We start from the raw sequence: 24,978 nt of genomic DNA on the forward strand, positions 1-24,978 counted from the left end.
TGTTCTGTCTGCCTTATCTTCCACCGTCTTTCCCTATATACCCCTTCTCCTCTCCCGCCCAAAGTGTATGCTTGTATGCCTCGGTCTTTCTAAGTTTTGTCTCTCTGTCTGTGAGTCAGTCTCTTTTTCTTTCTGTTCTGCTCGTTTTTTTAGAATATCTCCTGCCCTCCATCTTCCTATTTCTTAAATAATGTATTTCTATAACCCTTTTCTCTCTTTGTTACTCCCTTTTTTTTTGTACGTTTATTGAAAGCATGAAATAGGATGAGGATGTGGATAGTTGAACATTCTTGTTTTTTCACTTTCGAACAGTGGTAAAATTCATTGCTATTCAGCAGCTAAAAGACATATTTTACAATTATTTTTAGCAACTCCCTGTAAAAGAGAAAAATATGAAAAGAAAAGAAAAATGCAATCCTTTCTATTGATGTCATGCAACAAGACCTGTAGGGCCCAAATCAAAATTTTAGTTGCGAGGGCTACTTCTTAACTATGCTGTTCTTATATTTTGTGCATTTCAACACGTATTACCCGAAATGTTATTCAACAGTTAAGCCATGGTCTCATCCGACCTGCGTAGGTGTAGCGAGGGGGTTCACATATATTTTTGGGTTGTACATTCGCAGGTGGCCCTTGCGTACGAAGCAAGTAGCCCACGTAGCCTTCATTCTCCTATACGGAGAAAAATTGGACATATACAATTTTCGGTCCACGATGATTTGTCGCCCGGCTACTGCGTGGCTGATGGGTGGGTAGCCTTTAGACAAGGCTGCATGTCTGATAGACGCCGAGCGACTAAAAAGTGACTAATCGCGAAAACCCGAGTGAACGGCAGAGCGAGTGGCCCAGCCAAGTAGCCTTTAGTAATCTGATTTGGATTTCTTATGTTAACCCTTGTTTCCGACTGGAATTCTCTACCGAAATGGTAGCGTCCAATCATCGAACGTATCCTCATATTACGTCAGCATATAAGCATCCATCACACACACACAGTAAACTCTACGTACGTAGTACGAACAAATGGCCTATGTACCTACTAAGAATGACGTAGGGAACGAAAACGATTTGGACTGGTTAATTTTATATACAGGGAAAGTCCGATATCTCACTTACAATTGTTAGCTCAGGTCATCAAAAGCTTCCTATTTTATTGTAATTTTGCATGTAAAATAGATTTTAATGTGATATTTTGTATAAAAGGTAAAGACCAGTTTTGGAAACGCCCCCCTCTCAAAAAATGAAATGGAAGCTCTTATTACCAATCATGTGAAAGAATATGTTTTGACTAATACGTGATCATACAAATTTTGCCGAGAAACTGCCTACTAATTGATTTATTTGGTAAATTATTATATCTATTTGGACCTAATAGATATAATGCACCTGTCGCGCACGTGTGGCGGTAGTCCCATATACATCTTTCTTTGTATAGTGCTTGTAACTTTATCAAGACTGGGCCAAATTTCTTATCATTTTGATGATTCTAGAACCTTGCAGTACACACCAATACTAACCGTATATGCTAGATGATCAACCTTTTCTGATCGATTCCACAACGTTTCCTTCACAATGTAATTGCATGACCATAACTGGTCTTTATCTTTAATCATTTATATTTTCATCTCATAAGCAAAACTAGTTTACGTCTTTGACCTTTTCTTACATGTTTTGATAACGAACGAATCACGAACAAAATCAACTGGGAAATTGCCATTCTGATTGTTCAATAAATCCAAAGTCATGAATAATTCATGCGAGCAGTAAAAGCTAGATTTTAAAAGGCCTCGCGGCTTCCGCCACTCGATCTATGCGTTCACCCTGGGTCTCTAGATTCATCTCAGCCGCTGATTTGGGTCGAAAAATAGCCAGTCACGAGGCCTTCAAAAGGCTAGGGCCAGTAAATGAGTTGAAGATGACAAGTTCGAATATAAATAATAACACAAGAAGCTCGGAATTACAGTTGAAGTCCACTTTATTAAATATATATATCAGCCGAAGCTCCAATCGTTGCAAACGAAAAGTATTATTATTATATAAACATGGTAAATAAACTGCTTCTCTCAGAGGCTGGGCGGTCAGATTGACAGTAAACTAGCAGCACATCCTAAACATGATAACGGAATGAAATAAACTCTCAAATAATATCTACTTTCAAATAATATCAACTAAAAACTCACTTCAAGCAAGGGTGCTTGCTGGCGTTGTGGGGGGTTTGGTCATTTTGCTAGATCCTGTTCAGCAAAAGTAGAGGAAAGAGGTTACCGGTGGAAGGGAAAGGGTAGTTCTCCACTACCAGGGGCCAGGTAAAGGGGGAATAATTTGGAAGAAAATGAAGTAGATATTTTAAGTAAATTGATACGAAAAATCCCAAGGTTACTGTTTTGTTAGCCAATACTCCTTGTGAGTGCATTTCGAACTCTTAAAGGTAGGGTGGGAGTACTTGTAGTTAGGTCATTGGAGGAAAAGTTTGGTATTTTAATTCTCTTTTGCGACTAAAAAGGCATTGAGAATTCGGTAATAAAATATAAATGTTTTAAATGTTTGCTAACATTCAAATTCATATAGAGGATGGGCGCTTCTTCAGATTAGATGTATATTAAAGATGTTTTGTTTATTAATTTGCTAAGTTAGCTGCACCGTTGATTCAGTTCACCTAATTCTCCCTTTAGTAAAAGGACAACAAAAGGGAAAACTATTTAAGCTTGAGTGGAATTTTCTAACGAATGATTCATTTAATTTGCTCAAGGAGGTGGATTGAGGCACCAGTTAGTTATCCGGGTTTTTCAAGGGGTTTTGTTTTTAGAAGTTGATACAATTCCCTAAAAGGTTTAGGGCCTTGCCTATCACAAGTAGGGGAGGATGCCCCTCATTTAGCATATCATAAAAGACCATTGAAACGTACAGAAAAAAAAATAACAGCGTTGAATAATAATTAGTGGATAATTTAGAGATCACTTGTTGGGAGCCCCATTTGTTATATTTACAATTCGTTGGCCTATTTACAAAATGCTAAGCTGGGGGCTAGGTTGAATTGAGGGTTGAATGTTTTGGGGAGGCATTTATCCTTTGATATGATAAGATCCCGTCTCATAATGTTGGTATAGTGGGCATGATATCTGGGTATGATATTTTGCTGAATTCTGCATTATTTCAATGTATCGAAATTTATGAATGCAAATATTTTGGTGCTTTACCTTGTTATAGGTTTCTTAACACGCATTTTGTATTGTAAAGATGGAAGGTGACATCATACGGAGTACGCTGTGGAGGTCTAGGGATATCCAGCTCCATTAGTTGTCCTGTATGATGTTTTTCCTGATATCATTCAAATATTTGCGAGGTACAGAATTATTGTTACCAGGTGATTTAATGTTTTTTTAAAGAAGCCATCCTGTGCCAAGTTGGCACTTAATGTTTGTTTGGTAACTGTATAGAAACAAAAAGATAAAATTAAACAGTTGGAGTCTACATTAAGTAGACATTAAATAGTACATTATGTGACAAAATAGATTTGTCTGAGTTTTATAATGTTAGTTGGAAGTAGATTCGATGAGATAATTATAGACTGCTGGTTGTTGCTGAGACTTAATGTTGAGATTATTATGATACATAATTATACAGGTTTATGAGAAAAGGTGTTAATTGTATGTATACCAGATGTGGTGGGCCAGTAAATGAGTTGAAGATGACAAGTTCGAATATAAATAATAACACAAGAAGCTCGGAATTACAGTTGAAGTCCACTTTATTAAATATATATATCAGCCGAAGCTCCAATCGTTGCAAACGAAAAGTATTATTATTATATAAACATTATAAATAAGCTGCTTCTCTCAGAGGCTGGGCGGCCATATTGACAGAAAACTAGCAGCACATCCTAAACATGATAACGGAATGAAATAAACTCTCAAATAACATCTACTTTCAAATAATATCAACTAAAAACTCACTTCAAAATCCCGCACCTCGCATTTAAATACCGCGGCACCCGATGAGGCTTAGATATTACATGATATTGCCAGCCAACCAGGAAGACTCTTACGAAGCCAACCAATTACAAGACGGGATATATCAAATTACCCTTTAGGTCATCCGACCAATTAAGAGAGGAGTTATACCTTTAATTAATTATAACCAATGACAAACCATAATAGAAGAGTGATATCTGATCTAGTCACCGACAGAAATTGGAGGAGTCTATCTCTTCGCGAGAATGTCGCGTCCCCGGTAAAACAGTCTATTGTCTAACTTGTTATTGGAAATGAACACCTGTACATCTTGATGCAGGAATTCATTTCCAACGTGATTTTCGAAATGGAACACTTTAATCTAATGCAAGAATTCAAACCCAGGGGTTGTTTACCCGTTCCCGGCATACTATTGGAAACATAATTAATGCTATTTAACTTTTAGGTGAATACAATTAATCAACCCAGCCCGACTCTTATATGGCTCTAGCGCCCCCTTTAGCCCAAATGAGCGTACCACTACAAATCTCCCCTACTAAAACGATCTTGCACCTGGAGATCGTACAAAATTAAGATAAAATATTAGATTACCAACTGGGAATCATTTAATCAAGTAATACATATTTGTGTTGCTTTAAAGCATAATTTTGTCAATATACTATCAATACAGCATATTTGGGCTGCATTAACCAACACTTTGACTTAAGAATGTACTTTAAATGAATTACAGTTAACATTCTCCTTGCAATGTCAAACACTCATGCATAATTACATTATACAACAATATCCACATTTATTTATTTTACAACCAATTGACCACTAGCTTGAGTTTGAGGTTAAGTTGAAGAGAAAGTGGTGGAAGTATAGAGAGCTGTTTGAAGCAGGTAGTGCCATCACTCTTTCGCTCATTGTTAAACAGGGTGTGTTTTTTAGGAGTGTAGTGGCAAAGTAGTAGTATTGATTGTAATAATATATAGTACATGTAGTAGAATTAGTAGTAGAAGAAAAAGATGTTGTCGCATGTGAAGAAGGCAGCAGAAGCAAGCACACAAATGACCGTGTTATCTATCTTGTCCAGTATAATAACATTATCAGGTGGGCTGTATCTAATACAGACCACCTTATATTTTTGTTAAAATTGCCTTTATTATCAGGTGGGCTGTATCTAATACAGACCACCTTATAATTTTGTTAAAATTGCCTTTATTTATTATTATTTATTTGAAATTTGAGCAATTTTAGCAAGATAACTTTGAAATGATTCAATCAAATGCTTTGAAATTTGGCACACATATGTATAGGCATATGGGCAAGACACGGTAAGGTTTTCAACCTTGACCTTGACTGATGACGTCATCTAGGCGCCATTTTGTGAAATTTTCTGAAAATCATCTCATGATCATATCTTCATAACCAAAAGGTATTTATCATTCATATTTATCATGATCAAGGTCAATATCAGTCCGGTCAATTTCGTGTCAAAAAACGCGCGCGTGCGCGAACGTCCGGTGCGCGCGCAAAAATTTTAAATGCTCAAAATCGTCTCAAATTTATTTTGCATACGTTTCATGTCATTTTAAGCATTTTATAAAAAATCGCGCTTACGAGCATGCACGCGCGTTTTCGCGCGTAACACCATTACACAACATAGAATCGCCATTTTTTTTTCTTTCATGATATTTCTCATATTTTATCGAGGAATTTGATACCATGTTTATCTCTTTATGACCATTAATAACAAGATGAGCGTCAATTCAAGATAAATGTCCGTGCGCGCGAGCTCTTTTATTACATAGCATATTATGGGCAAAAGCATGTCTATACAAAATCCTTTATAGCTCTTTGGAATGAACCATGACCTTCAATTTTTTTTCATATTTAGATAAAGTATGAGTCGGAAATATGATTCCATGTCTCATTTGGCCATTAAGTGTTTCATGACATCATCATAATGGCCTTGGAAGTCAAAATACGAATTTGCATATAATGACGTCAGCATATTTATGTAACATTGATTGTATCTCTGTAAATATTGATCGATTTTCTTCCAAATTTCGATATGATGTAGCTGAGACAATTTTCTACAAGCTCAGAGTACAAAATTTTTCATTTTGATGACGTCATCATAGTGAAAATTACGATTAAAGGGCACATATCAGAAATTTCTTACGTTGCGTGTTATGCCTAAGGAAGGTGAATTTCGTTTACATCATTACATCAATGACATTGTTTTTTTTTAGCAGTATCTCGCTTATTTTTGCTCTATTTTGTCTCAAATTTTAGTTGACCAGCCCACCTATACTTGTTCCAAACAAGTATTATGTCTAGTTATTTATCAGGTGGGCTGTATCTAATACAGACCACCTTATATTTTTGTTAAAATCGTCTTTATTTATTATCAGGTGGGCTGTATATCGTACAGACCACCTTATAATTTCGTTAGAATTGCCTTTATTATTTATTTATTTATTTATTTATTTATTAAATATTTTTCTTATTTCTAACCACTTTTTTGTTAGCAAGATAACTTGAAAATGGCTCAATCAAATGCCTTGAAATTTGGCACACATATGTAAAGGCATATGTACAAAGCACAATAACGTTTTCAACATTGTCCTTCACTGATGACTTCATCTAGGCGCCATTTTGTAAAATTTTACGAAAATCAACTCATGATCATATCTTCATAACCAAAAGGTATTTCTCATTCATATTTATAATGATCGAGGTCAATATCTGTCCGGTCAATTTCAGGTCAAATAACGCGCGCGTGCGCGTACGTCCGCGCGTCAATGCGCGCGCAAAATTTTGAAATGCTCAAAATCGTCTCAAAATCATTTTGCATACGTTTTAGGCCATTCTAAGCATTTTTTAAAAAATCGCGCACACGCGCATGCGCGCGCGTTTTCGCGCGTAAAACTATTAGACACCATAGAATCGACATTTTTTTTCTTTCATAATATTCCACATATTCTTACAAACAAATTGATACCATGTTTGTCTCTTTATGACTATACATAATTGAATAATCGACCGTTTAACATAAATTTCAATGCGCGCGAGCTCTTGTAATACATAGCATATATGGGCAAAAACATGCCTATGCAAAATCCATTATAGCTCTTTAGGATGCAAGGTGACCCCAATTTTTTTTCATATTTTGAGCGAGTATAAATCAGAGATATGATTTCATGTCTCATTTGACCCTCAATTAACTCATGACGTCATCATAATGGCCTCCGAACTCAAAATTTCAATTTGCCTATTATGACGTCAGCATTTTTTTGGAAAATTGATTGTATCTTTCTAAAAATTGATTAATTTTCTTCAAAATTTTGATATGTTCTAGCTGAGACAATTCTCTACAAATCCAATTGTCACAATTTTTCATTTTGACAAAGGCATCATGGCGTATTTTTGCGATTAAAGGAGGCATGCCAATTTTTTCACATTTTGCGTGTATTCTCTATGGGACATGACTTTTTCTCAAAACTTGATTCTACATTCCCGTCTTTCGCGAGCAATATCTACGTCGTGTTAGCTTCATTTACGCTGAACTCCGAATATGTTGTAGCTGAGACAAAAAGCTATTTCAAATGTACCCTTTATTTTGTCTCAATTTTTTGTTGGATCAGCCCACCTATACTTGTTCCAAACAAGTATTACAAATCTAGTTTATTTTTCTTAATTCTACCCACTTTTTTGTTAACAAGATATCTTGAAAATGGTTTAATCAAATGCTTTGATATTTGGCACACATATGTATAGGCATATGGACAAAACACAGTAAGGTTTTCAACTTTGACCTTGACTGATGACGTCATCTAGGCGCCATTTTGTGAAATTTTCTGAAAATAAACTCATGATCATATCTTCATAACCAAAAGGTATTTCTCATTCATATTTATTATGATCAAGGTCAATATCAGTCCAGTCAATTTCAGGTCAAAAAACGCGCGCGTGCGCGTACGTCCGCGCGTCAATGCGTGCGCAAAATTTTTAAATGCTTAAAATCGTCTCAAATTTATTTTGCATACGTTTCAGGTCATTTTAAGCATTTTATAAAAAATCGCGCGTACGAGCATGCGCGCGCGTTTTCGCGCGTAACACCATTAAAAAACATAGAATCGCCATTTTTTTTTCTTTCATGATATTTCTCATATTTTTTCAAGGAATTTGATTCCATGTTTATCTCTTTATGACCATTATTAACAAGATGAGCGTAAATTCAAGATAAATGTCAGTGCGCGCGAGGTCTTTTAATACATAGCATATATGGGCAAAAACATGCCTATACAAAATCCGTTATAGCTCTTTGGAATGCACCAGGATCCTCAATTTTTTTTCATATTAAGATAGAGTATGAGTCGGAAATATGATTCCATGTCTCTTTTGGCCATTAAGTGTATCGTGACATCATCACAATGGCCTTGGAACTCAAAATACGAATTTGCATATTATGACGTCAGCATATTTATGTAAAATTGATTGTATCTCTGTAAATATTGATCAATTTTCTTCAAAATTTCGATATGTTGTAGCTAAGACAATTCTCTACAAGCGCAGTAATAACCATTTTTCATTTTGATGACGTCATCATAGTGAAAATTTTGATTAAAGGCCTCATGTCAAAAACTTCATAATTTGCGTGTTATGCCTATAGAAGGTGAATTTAGTTCACGTTATGAATCTACATGATATTGTCTTTTAAGAATTTGTAAGCAGTATGTCGCTTATTTTTGCCTTATTTTGTCTCAAATGTTTGTTGACCAGCCCACCTATACTTGTTCCAAACAAGTATTATATGTCTAGTTTTTCTTAATTCTTACCACTTTTTTGTTAGCAAGATAACTTAAAAATGGCTGAATTAAATAAAATGAAATTTGACACACATATGTATAGGCATATGGACAAAGCACGGTAAGGTTTTCAACCTTGACCTTGACTGATGACGTCATCTAGGCGCCATTTTGTGAAATTTTCTGAAAATAAACTCATGATCATATCTTCATAACCAATAGGTATTTCTCATTCATATTTATTATGATCAAGGTCAATATCAGTCCAGTCAATTTCAGGTCAAAAAACGCGCGCGTGCGCGTACGTCCGCGCGTCAGTGCGCGTGCAAAATTTTTAAATGCTCAAAATCGTCTCAAATTTATTTTGCATACGTTTCAGGTCATTTTAAGCATTTTATAAAAAAATCGCGCGTACGCATGCACGCGCGTTTTCGCGCGTAACACCATTACAAAACATAGAATCGCCATTTTTTTTTCTTTCATGATATTTCTCATATTTTTTCAAGGAATTTGATACCATGTTTATCTCTTTATGACCATTATTAACAAGATGAGCGTAAATTCAAGATAAATGTCAGTGCGCGCGAGCTCTTTTAATACATAGCATATATGGGCAAAAACATGCCTATACAAAATCCGTTATAGCTCTTTGGAATGCACCGGGATCCTCAATTTTTTTTCATATTTAGATAGAGTATGAGTCGGAAATATGATTCCATGTCTCATTTGGCCATTAAGTGTATCGTGACATCATCACAATGGCCTTGGAACTCAAAATACGAATTTGCATATTATGACGTCAGCATATTTATGTAAAATTGATTGTATCTCTGTAAATATTGATCAATTTTCTTCAAAATTTCGATATGTTGTAGCTAAGACAATTCTCTACAAGCGCAGTAATAATCATTTTTCATTTTGATGACGTCATCATAGTGAAAATTTTGATTAAAGGCCTCATGTCAAAAACTTCATAATTTGCGTGTTATGCCTATAGAAGGTGAATTTAGTTCACGTTATGAATCTACATGATATTGTCTTTTAAGAATTTGTAAGCAGTATGTCGCTTATTTTTGCCTTATTTTGTCTCAAATGTTTGTTGACCAGCCCACCTATACTTGTTCCAAACAAGTATTATATGTCTAGTTTTTCTTAATTCTTACCACTTTTTTGTTAGCAAGATAACTTAAAAATGGCTGAATTAAATAAAATGAAATTTGACACACATATGTATAGGCATATGGACAAAGCACGGTAAGGTTTTCAACCTTGACCTTGACTGATGACGTCATCTAGGCGCCATTTTGTGAAATTTTCTGAAAATAAACTCATGATCATATCTTCATAACCAATAGGTATTTCTCATTCATATTTATTATGATCAAGGTCAATATCAGTCCAGTCAATTTCAGGTCAAAAAACGCGCGCGTGCGCGTACGTCCGCGCGTCAGTGCGCGCGCAAAATTTTTAAATGCTCAAAATCGTCTCAAATTTATTTTGCATACGTTTCAGGTCATTTTAAGCATTTTATAAAAAAATCGCGCGTACGCATGCGCGCGCGTTTTCGCGCGTAACACCATTACAAAACATAGAATCGCCATTTTTTTTTCTTTCATGATATTTCTCATATTTTTTCAAGGAATTTGATACCATGTTTATCTCTTTATGACCATTATTAACAAGATGAGCGTAAATTCAAGATAAATGTCAGTGCGCGCGAGCTCTTTTAATACATAGCATATATGGGCAAAAACATGCCTATACAAAATCCGTTATAGCTCTTTGGAATGCACCGGGATCCTCAATTTTTTTTCATATTTAGATAGAGTATGAGTCGGAAATATGATTCCATGTCTCATTTGGCCATTAAGTGTATCGTGACATCATCACAATGGCCTTGGAACTCAAAATACGAATTTGCATATTATGACGTCAGCATATTTATGTAAAATTGATTGTATCTCTGTAAATATTGATCAATTTTCTTCAAAATTTCGATATGTTGTAGCTAAGACAATTCTCTACAAGCGCAGTAATAATCATTTTTCATTTTGATGACATCATCATAGTGATAATTTTGATTAAAGGCCTCATGTCAAAAACTTCATAATTTGCGTGTTATGCCTATAGAAGGTGAATTTAGTTCACGTTATGAATCTACATGATATTGGTGTTGAAGAATTTGTAAGCAGTATGTCGCTTATTTTTGCTCTATTTTGTCTCAAATTTTAGTTGACCAGCCCACCTATACTTGTTCCAAACAAGTATTATATGTCTAGTCAGGTGGGCTGTATATCGTACAGACCACCTTATAATTTCGTTAGAATTGCCCGTTATTTATTTATTATATATTTTTCTTATTTCTAACCACTTTTTTGTTGGCAAGATAACTTGGAAATGGCTCATTCAAATGCCTTGAAATTTGGCACACATATGTACAAAGCACAATAACGTTTTTAACATTGACCCTCACTGATGACGTCATCTAGGCGCCATTTTGTAAAATTTTACGAAAATCAACTCATGATCATATCTTCATAACCAAAAAGTATTTCTCATTCATATTTATCATGATCAAGGTCAATATCCGTCCGGTCAATTTCAGGTCAAATAACGCGCGCGTGCGCGTACGTCCGCGCGTCAATGCGCGCGCAAAATTTTGAAATGCTCAAAATCGTCTCAAAATTATTTTGCATACGTTTTAGGCCATTCTAAGCATTTTATAAAAAAATCGCGCACACGCGCATGCGTGCGCGTTTGCGCGTTAAACTATTGCACAACATAGAATCGCCATTTTTTTTCTTTCATAATATTCCACATATGTTTACAAACAAATTGATACCATGTTTATCTCTTTATGACTATTAATAACGGAATGATCGACCGTTAAACATAAATTTCCGTGCGCGCGAGCTCTTGTAATACATAGCATATATGGGCAAAAACATGCCTATGCAAAATCCATTGTAGCTCTATAGGATGCAAGGTGACCCCAATTTCTTTTCATATTTTGATAGAGTATGAATTGGAGATATGATTTCATGTCCCATTTGACCCTCAATTAACTCATGACGTCATCATAATGGCCTCCGAACTCAAAGTTCCAATTTGCATATTATGACGTCAGCATATTTTTTTAAAATTGATTGTATCTTTGTAAAAATTGATCGATTTTCTTCAAAATTTTGATTTGTTTTAGCTGAGACAATTTTCTACAAAAACAGTTGATGTTATCCCTCAATTTGACAAAGGCATCATGGCATATTTTTGCGATTAAAGGAGGCATGTCAATTTTTCACATTTTACGTGTATTCTCTATGGGACATGACTTTTTCTCAAAACTGGATTCTACATTCCCGTCTTTCGCGAGTAATATCTACGCCGTTTTAGCTTCGTTTACGCTGAACTTCGAGTATGTTGTAGCTGAGACAATTAGCTATCTCAAATTTGCACTTTATTTTGTCTCAAATTTTAGTTGAACCAGCCCACCTATACTTGTTCCAAACAAGTATTACAAATCTAGTTATTTATATATTTTTCTTATTTCTAACCACTTTTTTGTTGGCAAGATAACTTGGAAATGGCTCAATCAAATAATTTGAAATTTGGCACACATATGTATAGGCATATGTACAAAGCACAATAACGTTTTCAACATTGACCTTCACTGATGACGTCATCTAGGCGCCATTTTGTAAAATTTTACGAAAATCAACTCCTGATCATATCTTCACAACCAAAAGGTATTTCTGATTCATATTTATCATGATCAGGGTCAATATCCGTCCGGTCAATTTCAGGTCAAATAACGCGCGCGTGCGCGTACGTCCGCGCGTCAATGCGCGCGCAAAATTTTGAAATGCTCAAAATCGTCTCAAAATCATTTTGCATACGTTATAGGCCATTCTAAGCATTTTTTAAAAAATCGCGCACACGCGCATGCGCGCGCGTTTTCGCGCGTAAAACTATTAGACACCATAGAATCGACATTTTTTTTCTTTCATAATATTCCACATATTCTTACAAACAAATTGATACCATGTTTGTCTCTTTATGACTATAAATAATTGAATAATCGACCGTTTAACATAAATTTCAATGCGCGCGAGCTCTTGTAATACATAGCATATATGGGCAAAAACATGCCTATGCAAAATCCATTATAGCTCTTTAGGATGCAAGGTGACCCCAATTTTTTTTTCATATTTTGAGCGAGTATGAATCAGAGATATGATTTCATGTCTCATTTGACCCTCAATTAACTCATGACGTCATCATAATGGCCTCCGAACTCAAAATTTCAATTTGCCTATTATGACGTCAGCATTTTTTTGGAAAATTGATTGTATCTTTCTAAAAATTGATTAATTTTCTTTAAAATTTTGATATGTTCTAGCTGAGACAATTCTCTACAAATCCAGTTGTCACAATTTTTCATTTTGACAAAGGCATCATGGCGTATTTTTGCGATTAAAGGAGGCAAGCTAATTTTTTCACATTTTGCGTGTATTCTCTATGGGACATGACTTTTTCTCAAAACTTGATTCTACATTCCCGTCTTTCGCGAGCAATATCTACGTCGTTTTAGCTTCATTTACGCTGAACTCCGAATATGTTGTAGCTGAGACAAAAAGCTATTTCAAATGTACCCTTTATTTTGTCTCAATTTTTTGTTGGATCAGCCCACCTATACTTGTTCCAAACAAGTATTACAAATCTAGTCAGGTGGGCTGTATAACGTACAGACCACCTTATAATTTCGTTAGAATTGCCTTTATTTATTTATTTATTTATTATTTATTTTTCTTATTTCTAACCACTTTTTTGTTGGCAGGATAACTTGAAAATGGCTCAATCAAAAGCCTTGAAATTTAGCACACATATGTATAGGCATATGTACAAAGCACAATAACGTTTTCAACATTAAACATTACTGATGACGTCATCTAGGCGCCATTTTGTAAAATTTTACGAAAATCAACTTATGATCATATCTTCATAACCAAAAGTTATTTCTCATTCATATTTATCATGATCAAGGTCAATATCCGTCCGGTCAATTTCAGGTCAAAGAACGCGCGCGTGCGCGTACGTCCGCGCGTCAATGCGCGCGCAAAATTTTAAAATGCTCAAAATCGTCTCAAAATCATTTTGCATACGTTTGAGGCCATTTTAAGCATTTTATAAAAAATCGCGCACACGCACATGCGCGCGCGTTTTCGCGCGTAAAACTATTACACAACATAGAATCGCCATTTTTTTTTCTTCATAATATTCTACATATTTTTACAAACAAATAGATGCCATGGTTGTTTCTTTATGACTATTAAAAACGGAATGATCGACCGTTAAACAAAATTTCCGTGCGCGCGAGCTCTTGTAATACATAGCATATATGGGCAAAAACATGCCTATACAAAATACATTGTAGCTCTTTAGAATGCAAGGTGACGCCAATTTTTTTCATATTTTAATAGAGTATGATTCGGAGATATTTGTTCATGTCTCATTTGATCCTCAATTAACTCATGACGTCATCATAATGGCCTCCGAACTCAAAATTCCAATTTGCATATTATGACGTCAGCATATTTATAGAAAATTGATTGTATCTCTGTAAATATTGATCGATTTTCTTCCAAATTTTGATACGTTCTAGCTGAGACAATTTTCTACAGATGCAGTTCTAATTATTCTTTATTTTGACAAAGGCATCATGGCGTATTTTTGCGATTAAAGGAGGCATGTCAATTTTTCACATTTAGCGTGTATTCTCTATGGGACATGACTTTTTTTCAAAACTTGATTCTACATTCCCGTCTTTCGCGAGCAATATCTACGTCGTTTTAGCTTCATTTACGCTGAACTCCGAATATGTTGTAGCTGAGACAAAAAGCTATTTCAAATGTACCCTTTATTTTGTCTCAATTTTTTGTTGGATCAGCCCACCTATACTTGTTCCAAACAAGTATTACAAATCTAGTATATTTTTCTTATTTCTAACCACTTTTTTGTTGGCAAGATAACTTGGAAATGGCTCAATCAAATAATTTGAAATTTGGCACACATATGTATAGGCATATGTACAAAGCACAATAACGTTTTCAACATTGACCTTCACTGATGACGTCATCTAGGCGCCATTTTGTAAAATTTTACGAAAATCAACTCCTGATCATATCTTCATAACCAAAAGGTATTTCTGATTCATATTTATCATGATCAGGGTCAATATCCGTCCGGTCAATTTCAGGTCAAATAACGCGCGCGTGCGCGTACGTCCGCGCGTCAATGCGCGCGCAAAATTTTGAAATGCTCAAAATCGTCTCAAAATCATTTTGCATACGTTTTAGGCCATTCTAAGCATTTTTTTAAAAATCGCGCACACGCGCATGCGCGCGCGTTTTCGCGCGTAAAACTATTAGACACCATAGAATTGACATTTTTTTTCTTTCATAATATTCCACATATTCTTACAAACAAATTGATACCATGTTTGTCTCTTTATGACTATAAATAATTGAATAATCGACCGTTTAACATAAATTTCAATGCGCGCAAGCTCTTGTAATACATAGCATATAAGGGCAAAAACATGCCTATGCAAAATCCATAGCTCTTTAGCCCTGATAGCAGACTGACGTCTTAAAGACGTCATAAATTGGTCGTAAAGTGGTAAACACGTCGTACGTCGTATGGACGACGTGATTACGACGTCATTATGACGTCTTTAAAAGACCAATTTTTCCAATATTATTTTTTGTCGTATTGACGACGTCATAACGACGTCATAATGACGTCTTTAAAGGACTAATTTTTTAAAGATATTTTTTGTCGTATTAACGACGTCATAAAGACGTCATTTTGACGTCTTTAAAAGACTATTTTTTCCAAGCTAATTTTTGTCGTATTGACGACGTCATTATGACGTCTTTAAAAGACTATTTTTTCCAAGATAATTTTTGTCGTATTAACGACGTCATAAAGACGTCATTTTGACGTCTTTAAAAGACTATTTTTTCCAAGCTAATTTTTGTCGTATTGACGACGTGCTAACGACGTCATTATGACGTCTTTAAAAGACTAATTCTTCCAATGTAATGTTGTCGTATTGACGACGTGATAACGACGTCATTATGACGTCTTTAAAATACTAATTTTTCCAAGCTAATTGTTGTCGTATCGACGACGTCATTATGACGTCTTTAAAAGACTAATTTTTCTAATGTAATGCTGTCGTATTGACGACGTGATAACGACGTCATTATGACGTCTTTACAAGATTATTTTTTCCAAGCTAATTTTTGTCGTATCGACGACGTCATTATGACGTCTTTAAAAGACCAATTTTGTCCAATGTAATGTTGTCGTATTAACGATGTGATAACGACGTCATTATGACGTCTTTAAAATACTATTTTTTCCAAGATAATTGTTGTCGTATTGACGACGTCATTACGACGTCATTGTGACCTCTTTTAAAGACTATTTATTCCAAGATAATTGTTGTCGTATCGACGACGTCATTACGACGTCTTTAAAAGACTAATTTTCCAATATATTTTTTTGTCGTATTGACGACGTCATTACGACGTCATTATGACCTGTTTGAAAGACTATTTTTCCAAGATATTTTTTGTCGTAAGAACGACGTTATAACGACGTCAATAATAATAACTCTAATAACTTAATTTTGTCCAAGATAATAATCGGGTAAAGACTACAACATCTAATATGAGCATAAGTCAAAGTAAATAGGGCAATTATCAGAATTGAAAATAGGGAACAACTCCCCCCCCCCCCCCCTCAAATGTCATTAGTCATTATATAATAGTGGACCAATTTACAGATTGTGCACCAAGGTCTGCAATACCGATCAAGACTATACATGCTCGCATCTAGTTTCATGCTATTTCAAACGGGAGTGTGTACGTCTTTGAGTGTGTACGTACGTGTGCAGGTACGTACAGTATACTCAAGGCAAGGACTACACTGTACTGCACTAGAACTGTGCGCGCGATGTGTATATTTGAATTCAGAGCGAAAAACCCGTTGCATGAAGTATCATCCTCTCGTTTTCTCCTGCAAATTTACAGTATGGGTAAGTCCTAGAATTACCTAATTTATTTACAAAAAGTACATAAATCTATAGTTACTGTTTTTCGTTCTGAAAAGTTGATATGTAGACTCTACTGTAATGTATGATCTTATGTCAGTGATAGTGAGCTCGGACTTTCAACACTTGCTGACAAGATTTGAAATGTATGATCCCATATACGTATTTTTATGTAGGGTCTTGATTGATGGGATGCATGGCATGGGGCATCATTTAAAGCAAAAAAGTTTACTCATTTGCCTACACATGGGCTGCATGGCTTTAAAGGGAAATCTAACTCGAATATACAACTGCTCTAAAACTAAAAGAAAGCAGAAAAATAAGAGAAGCAAACTGATGAAAGTTTTGGCACTAGACCCGGCCCTACTGCTATATCACACCAAAGACGGATAATACATGCAGTCACGCGTGACACAGTGTGAGAGTGTCTACTTTATTTCAAGCAATACTGTAGATCTTACTGCAGACTTTTTGACCAGTGACCCATAACTCTGGAGTGGAGAGAGTCCTAAAAGAGAGTCCTAAAAATCTAAAACTTCTACATCTAGGCCTACCCCAAATCAAGCAAATATTCATGAAATGTTCAAATAACGCTGGTCATGATTTAAAAGTCGTTATGTTTCTAACCTGTTTCTGGTCAATTTTTTTATTTTGGGGGGAGTATTTTTCGGAAAAACGTTGATAGTAGTACACTTTCTCACAGGTTGCACGGCAAACCGCTGCACAATACAAGTGCATACAGATGGAGAGTTGCGGGGGCACGTAAGTCTGTGTGAAGTGATCTACCTCCTCATTGTACGGTAGATAACTTCACACAGGCGTGCGCCCGCCCGCAACCACCATCGGTATGCACTTGTAATGTGCAGCGGTTTGCAGTGAAACCTGTGAGAAAGTGTACTACCGGCCCGGGCCCAGATGTCTGGAAATTGAGCATTGCGTGTCGATACGTAGAGGAATAAAACAGTGACTTGTGTCACAAACATGTAACCTTAAAAAGTCGTTTCTATAGTTTTTAGACAGCAAATTTATCTTATAGGCTACCGTATACAGAAATCTTTATCTGGAAATAATTGCTTAGACCTGTAAATGGTAAACAAAATTCTTTCCCCACAGGCTGTTCAAAGAAGTTTGTAGTATATGTGTTGCACATGCATACATTATCAACCATTCGTTTTGTTTTAACTTTATTCATTTTCTCATTTGTAGGCATCCTTTTTTAACATCTTTCGTCAAAGAAGTGGATTCAAAGCACATTGTGACCTCAGTATTATTGATGTGCAACCATGCAGAAAATGCTACTTTCTCTCAACCTTGTGGATGTTCCCTAAGGATCAGCAGCCTCTTGAAACAGTTGAAGCCATTATCGGTAAATGTGTACATGTACTTCATATTATTTCTGTACACTTATTTGTCATATTGTGCATGATCACTGAGACACTGACTTACAATGTATTAGACACTACAGAATGGTTCATTTCATTTGAAAGGCTTATTTCAGTTATTTGTCCTAAGTTTCAAATATATTTATAATTCAATTCATTTTAGATCACTAAAACCTGCTGGTATGTTGCAATAACCGACAATATTATGTGAGTTTCAAACAGTGTTTTGTTACCCTTCAGCATAGGTCAAGGAGCTTTCATTCTACCCTCATCAGCAAACTACAGGAATGCCAGTTTTCAGGCAATAGCCTGAATTCAGGCCCTGGCAAGTTTTCATACCATAGTTTAGGTTTTTTGTGTACAAGCTAGCTCATTCTAGGTGATTTTTCAGGCCCTCTGATCAATTCTAACTGGCATCCCTGAAACTAGAATTGTATTGATAATTTACCAAACAAAATCCTGAATCACGTTTTGCATTGCCCACAAATGTTTAAAATCCAAAGGTGTGTTGACTTTATGTTTGTGAGCAATAAGAAATTATTTCTGATAAATCTTACCAAGCAGTACTTTTCTGACAGAATTCATTATTTAATTCATTGTTTACGTTCCAGTTTTAAAATATATGAAAGTTTTTCTTAAATTGTATTCCTTTCTTTTTGCTTTATTCATGCATTAGAATTCCTTGCGTCTATGTTCCTTGGATCTGAAAGCAGTGCATAATGCAGGAGATTCCACCCAAAAGCTAACCCACAAGTCCAAGCTGAAGTGGAATATTTCGAAAAATTTGATCTACACTCACCTGATAGCTTTACTGCTAGAGAAAGGTTATTTTTTTCACTTCATCATAGAGAGAGATTGGGGGAGGGGTGAGGTGTAACCACAAACCTGAATGGCTAAGCTGTAGAACTAAAATTCCCATTCATGTCACTTGCAATTTTAATGAATTACAGGATTTACAAACTGACATAACGATTTGGGTAAAAGTCTAAAAGATTCCAGTATTTTCCGTATATTTGTAATTACTATTTATGAAGTTGACCTGTTTCATAATGCTTATGTAGTAGACTTGATATGCTCAGTCTCATGCTCACCCCCCCCCCCCCCACCCCATCTGCTTCATATCAGTTCTTAAAATCTGTTGCAAATTATACATTGTAAGTTGGTAATAGAGAAAAATTGAGTGAGGTAAATGCAATACAAATCGATTCCATTATTAAGCAATTAAGACTTGTTCAGGTACGGCACGTGAACCTCCAACAAATTTCAAAAATGATGCTCTTTTTAATAATATACACTATGTAAAGCATATTGTACTCTATGTCAACATTAAAAAAACTGCGATTTTGACTGTTTTGCAGCATCATATCTGAGCGACCCTTAAAGGGACTTGGCAACATTGTTCAGATGAGAGAAAATGGTGCTAAGGTATTGACTTCAATGCTATATGTACACTTAAAGATAATCTGAAAGTTTGAGTGAAAAAAACCCATTATTGATGATAAAAAATGGGAACAACTGATCTGATCCATTCCTTAATTCTCTTAACTATATTATTATAATTGGCCTGTTTTATATCTTATTTTCATGGAAAAACGGTTGGGGAAAATTCAAAAATTTGTTGGGAGAATGAAGTGTTAAAGAGTGACACACAGTGGCGCCTTCAAAGAAAACCATAAATATCTTTGTGGTTTGAGAATTTTTTGGTAGTTAAAAGTCTAAAATTCTTGGATTGTATCTGTGATTTTGAGAGCACTATATGACGTACCTATATTGAATTCGCTGTTAAAATTATAAGTTAAAATTATTTTTTTGTGAAACTCCCCCCAGGAGTTTCAAACGTGCCAAATGAATGTTGTGACATTAGCAATGGAATATATCTCTTTGTGCTAAAAATTTTCAGCATGTTTGCTATTTTATCTTAAACTTGGAAATATCTTCTGAATAATTATTGCACAGTCACCTTGGAATTGCCCAACAGAGCCACTCGTACTGGCGGGAATGTTATCTGATAGAAATTGTATTTTTATACTTGAACTTATTTTGCAACAAAATGTTTTTTGATGATACCTATATTTATAAAATATGAATGTTGCCACTAATGCCTTTTCTTGTATTTAAGTCATGTGCCAGTAAGAAGCAGGTTTCTAGCACAGAGAATAGGTACAGTTGAGCTGATTTCTGCACAGTTTTCAAATATGCTGTATCGCCAAATGTGAACATCGTGGTTTCAACGGGCAAGCAACCATCATCAGAAAACTCTGCAGGTATCAGTGAAGCTGTCCCTGTTCCCCTTGCTGCCAACTTGTTCCTTTTGAGTGTAAGAAATAACTTAGCTAAGCCATGTGTTTATCATTTGTGCCATTTTTCTCTTGTGTGTGATTTAGATTGTATAGTTTTATACTTTATACTGAATTCTTGCCATAAACTTAGATATTCCCCTTTTATTTAACAAGTATTGATCTTTCATGCTCAGGAATTGCTTCCAACAACCTTTTGTTTTATGTAATAGTCTTTATCTGCATTAAAGTCTTGGGGTTGTGAGGAGCAGTGTTGCAGCATGGAGACGAGGTAGAGCTGCACTGATGAATGCCCAGCTTTCCACTGTGCTGTTTTGCTGAATATGAGGAACTTCCTAAGTCTGCTGTTTTCTTGTCTACTAAACAACTGCGGGTATCAGTGTAGCTTTACCTAGTCTCTATGCTGCTAACCTGCTTCTCACAACCGCAAGACTTATAAGTTACCAGGTAAGCCAATATATGTCATAGTTTCTTGTAACTGAATTAAATTTGAAATGAAGTAGCACAATTTATAACAAAAAAAATATCTTTGTGATGGCCTGTTAACTTTCTTAAAATCAATTATGAGACTGACAGAAATACACTAGGTATTTATACAGCATGTTTTGGAAGAAGTGTCAGGATGGTGATGGAAAGATTCTGTATGTATAGAAGACAAGTTAAATAGAAGAAGGTATAAAAATAAATATTCTATATTTTTATTATCCATTTTGATACCATATACATGTACATTAAAAATATGAAAATTACTTTCTGTCTGGCATGTGTATATATTATGTGATGCAATATTAGTTGCTCTATTTTTATTGTGTGAATGTTCAGAATGTATTCATGAAGTGACTTTTACACTTTCTTCCTTGATCAGGTGGTCATATAGATGTCATTTAGAGGACAAAGAAGACGTAAAGATCATGAAGGGATAAAAGATACATCGAAATGACCAGTAAGATGTAAATATCACGTCAAAATTTGATGTCCATACAACGTATACACCTACAGACGTCTTTCTTGGGTAAAAGTTGACGTCTTAAAGATGTCTTTCTTTGACTAATAAGACGTTAAAATCACGACAAAATATGACGTCCCTATGATGTCTTCCTGTAGTACAAGGTGACGTCTTAAAGACGTCTTTCTTTGACTAAAAGATGTAAATATGACGTTCATACGACGTCTTTCTATGGCACAAGTTGACGTCTTAAAGACGTCTTTCTTTAACTAATAAGACGTAAACATCACGTCAAAATATGACGTCCTCATGACGACGTACGCGGGTGCAAAATCATGTCTTTTTGACGTCGTGTTATGTCGTCTTAAAGACGTCTTTTTTTAACTAAAAGACGTAAATATGACGTTCATACGACGTCTTTCTATGGCACAAGTTGACGTCTTAAAGACGTCTTTCTTTGACTAATAAGACGTAAAAATCACGTCAAAATATGACGTCCTCATGACGACGTACGCGGGTGCAAAATCATGTCTTTTTGACGTCGTGTTATGTCGTCTTAAAGACGTCTTTTTTTAACTAAAAGACGTAAATATGACGTTCATACGACGTCTTTCTATGGCACAAGTTGACGTCTTAAAGACGTCTTTCTTTGACTAATAAGACGTAAAAATCACGTCAAAATATGACGTCCTCATGACGACGTACGCGGGTGCAAAATCATGTCTTTTTGACGTCGTGTTATGTCGTCTTAAAGACGTAGTGCAAGACGTAAATATGACGTGATATTTACCAGTCTCTGCTATCAGGGAGGATGCAAGGTGACCCCAATTTTTTTTCATATTTTGAGCGAGTATAAATCAGAGATATGATTTCATGTCTCATTTGACCCTCAATTAACTCATGACGTCAACAAAATGGCCTCTGAACTCAAAATTCCAATTTGCCTATTATGACGTCAGCATATTTTTGGAAAATTGATTGTATCTTTCTAAAAATTGATCGATTTTCTTCATAATTTTGATATGTTCTAACTGAGACAATTCCCTACAGATCCAGTGGTCACAATTTTACATTTTGACAAAGGCATCATGGCGTATTTTTGCGATTAAAGGAGGCATGTCAATTTCACACATTTTGCGTGTATTCTCTATGAGACCTGACATTTTCACAAAAATTGATTCTACATTCCCGTCTTTCGCTAGCAATATCTACGTCGTTTTAGCTTCATTTACGCTGCACTTCGAGTATGTTGTAGCTCAGACAAAAAGCTATTCCAAATGTACCCTCCATTTTGTCTCAATTTTATGTTGGATCAGCCCACCTATACTTGTTCCAAACAAGTATTACAAATCTAGTTTATTTTTCTTATTTTGACCCACTTTTTTGTTAGCAAGATAACTTTGAAATGGTTCGATCAAATGCTTTGATATTTGGCACACATATGTATAGGCATATGGACAAGACACGGTAAGGTTTTCAACCTTGACCTTGACTGATGACGTCATCTAGGCGCCATTTTGTGAAATTTTCTGAAAATCATCTCATGATCATATCTTCATAACCAAAAGGTATTTCTCATTCATATTTATCATGATCAAGGTCAATATCAGTCCGGTTAATTTCAGGTCAAAAAACACGCGCGTGCGCGTACGTCCGCGCGTCAGTGCGCGCGCAAAATTTGAAATTGCTCAGAATCGTCTCAAATTTTTTTTGCATACGTTTCAGGTTATTTTAAGCATTTTATAAAAAATCGCGCGCACGAGCATGCGCGCGCGTTTTCGCGTGTAACACCATTACACAACATAGGATCGCCATTTTTTTTTCTTTCATGATATTTCTCATATTTTTTCAAGGAATTTGATACCATGTTTATCTCTTTATGACCATTAATAACAAGATGAGCGTCAATTCAAGATAAATGTCCGTGCGCGCGAGCTCTTTTATTACATAGCATATATGGGCAAAAACATGCCTATGCAAAATCCATTATAGCTCTTTGGAATGAACCGTGACCTTCAATGTTTTTTCATATTTAGATAGAGTATGAGTCGGAAATATGATTCCATGTCTCATTTGGCCATTATAAGTGTATCGTGGCATCATCATCATACGAATTTGCATATAATGACGTCAGCATATTTATGTAACATTGATTGTATCTCTGTAAATATTGATCGATTTTCTTCCAAATTTCGATATGATGTAGCTGAGACAATTTTCTACAAGCTCAGAGTACAAAATTTTTCATTTTGATGACGTCATCATAGTGAAAATTACGATTAAAGGGCACATATCAGAAATTTCTTACGTTGCGTGTTATGCCTAAGGAAGGTGAATTTCGTTTACATCATTACATCAATGACATTGTTGTTTTTTAGCAGTATCTCGCTTATTTTTGCTCTATTTTGTCTCAAATTTTAGTTGACCAGCCCACCTATACTTGTTCCAAACAAGTATTATGTCTAGTTATTTATTTATTTTTCTTATTTTGACCCACTTTTTTGTTAGCAAGATAACTTTGAAATGGTTCGATCAAATGCTTTGATATTTGGCACACATATGTATAGGCATATGGACAAGACACGGTAAGGTTTTCAACCTTGACCTTGACTGATGACGTCATCTAGGCGCCATTTTGTGAAATTTTCTGAAAATCATCTCATGATCATATCTTCATAACCAAAAGGTATTTCTCATTCATATTTATCATGATCAAGGTCAATATCAGTCCGGTTAATTTCAGGTCAAAAAACACGCGCGTGCGCGTACGTCCGCGCGTCAGTGCGCGCGCAAAATTTGAAATTGCTCAGAATCGTCTCAAATTTTTTTTGCATACGTTTCAGGTTATTTTAAGCATTTTATAAAAAAATCGCGCGCACGGGCATGCGCGCGCGTTTTCGCGCGTAACACCATTACACAACATAGGATCGCCATTTTTTTTTCTTTCATGATATTTCTCATATTTTTTCAAGGAATTTGATACCATGTTTATCTCTTTATGACCATTAATAACAAGATGAGCGTCAATTCAAGATAAATGTTCGTGCGCGCGAGCTCTTTTATTACATAGCATATATGGGCAAAAACATGCCTATGCAAAATCCATTATAGCCAGGGAATAATTTTCCTCAAATTTTTTGATTAGCAATTTCAGCCGATGGATAAATATTTCAAATGAAATTCTGTACATTTCTATGGAAGAAAACTGCTACACAAAAGATATTTTGTATAGCAGTCATGCAAAAATGCATAGCAAATTGCGATGCGATACCAGGAAAATTATTCCCTGATAGCTCTTTGGAATGAACCGTGACCTTCAATGTTTTTTCATATTTAGATAGAGTATGAGTCGGAAATATGATTCCATGTCTCATTTGGCCACTATAAGTGTATCGTGACATCATCATCATACGAATTTGCATATAATGACGTCAGCATATTTATGTAACATTGATTGTATCTCTGTAAAT

General features: G+C 35.4%; 1 long non-coding RNA gene across 1 annotated transcript; it reads left to right on the forward strand.

The window, feature by feature from the left end:
* The first annotated feature begins 16,648 nt into the window (after positions 1-16,648).
* On the forward strand, positions 16,649-21,311 carry LOC115929223. The gene is made up of 3 exons (XR_004066386.1): positions 16,649-16,868; positions 18,090-18,249; positions 18,942-21,311. It is a non-coding gene; the product is annotated as an uncharacterized LOC115929223 (long non-coding RNA).
* Positions 21,312-24,978: the final 3,667 nt, after the last annotated feature.

Source organism: Strongylocentrotus purpuratus, unplaced genomic scaffold, assembly GCF_000002235.5.
Source record: "Strongylocentrotus purpuratus isolate Spur 01 unplaced genomic scaffold, Spur_5.0 spur5_contig_858, whole genome shotgun sequence".
NCBI classification, from domain to species: domain Eukaryota; kingdom Metazoa; phylum Echinodermata; class Echinoidea; order Camarodonta; family Strongylocentrotidae; genus Strongylocentrotus; species Strongylocentrotus purpuratus.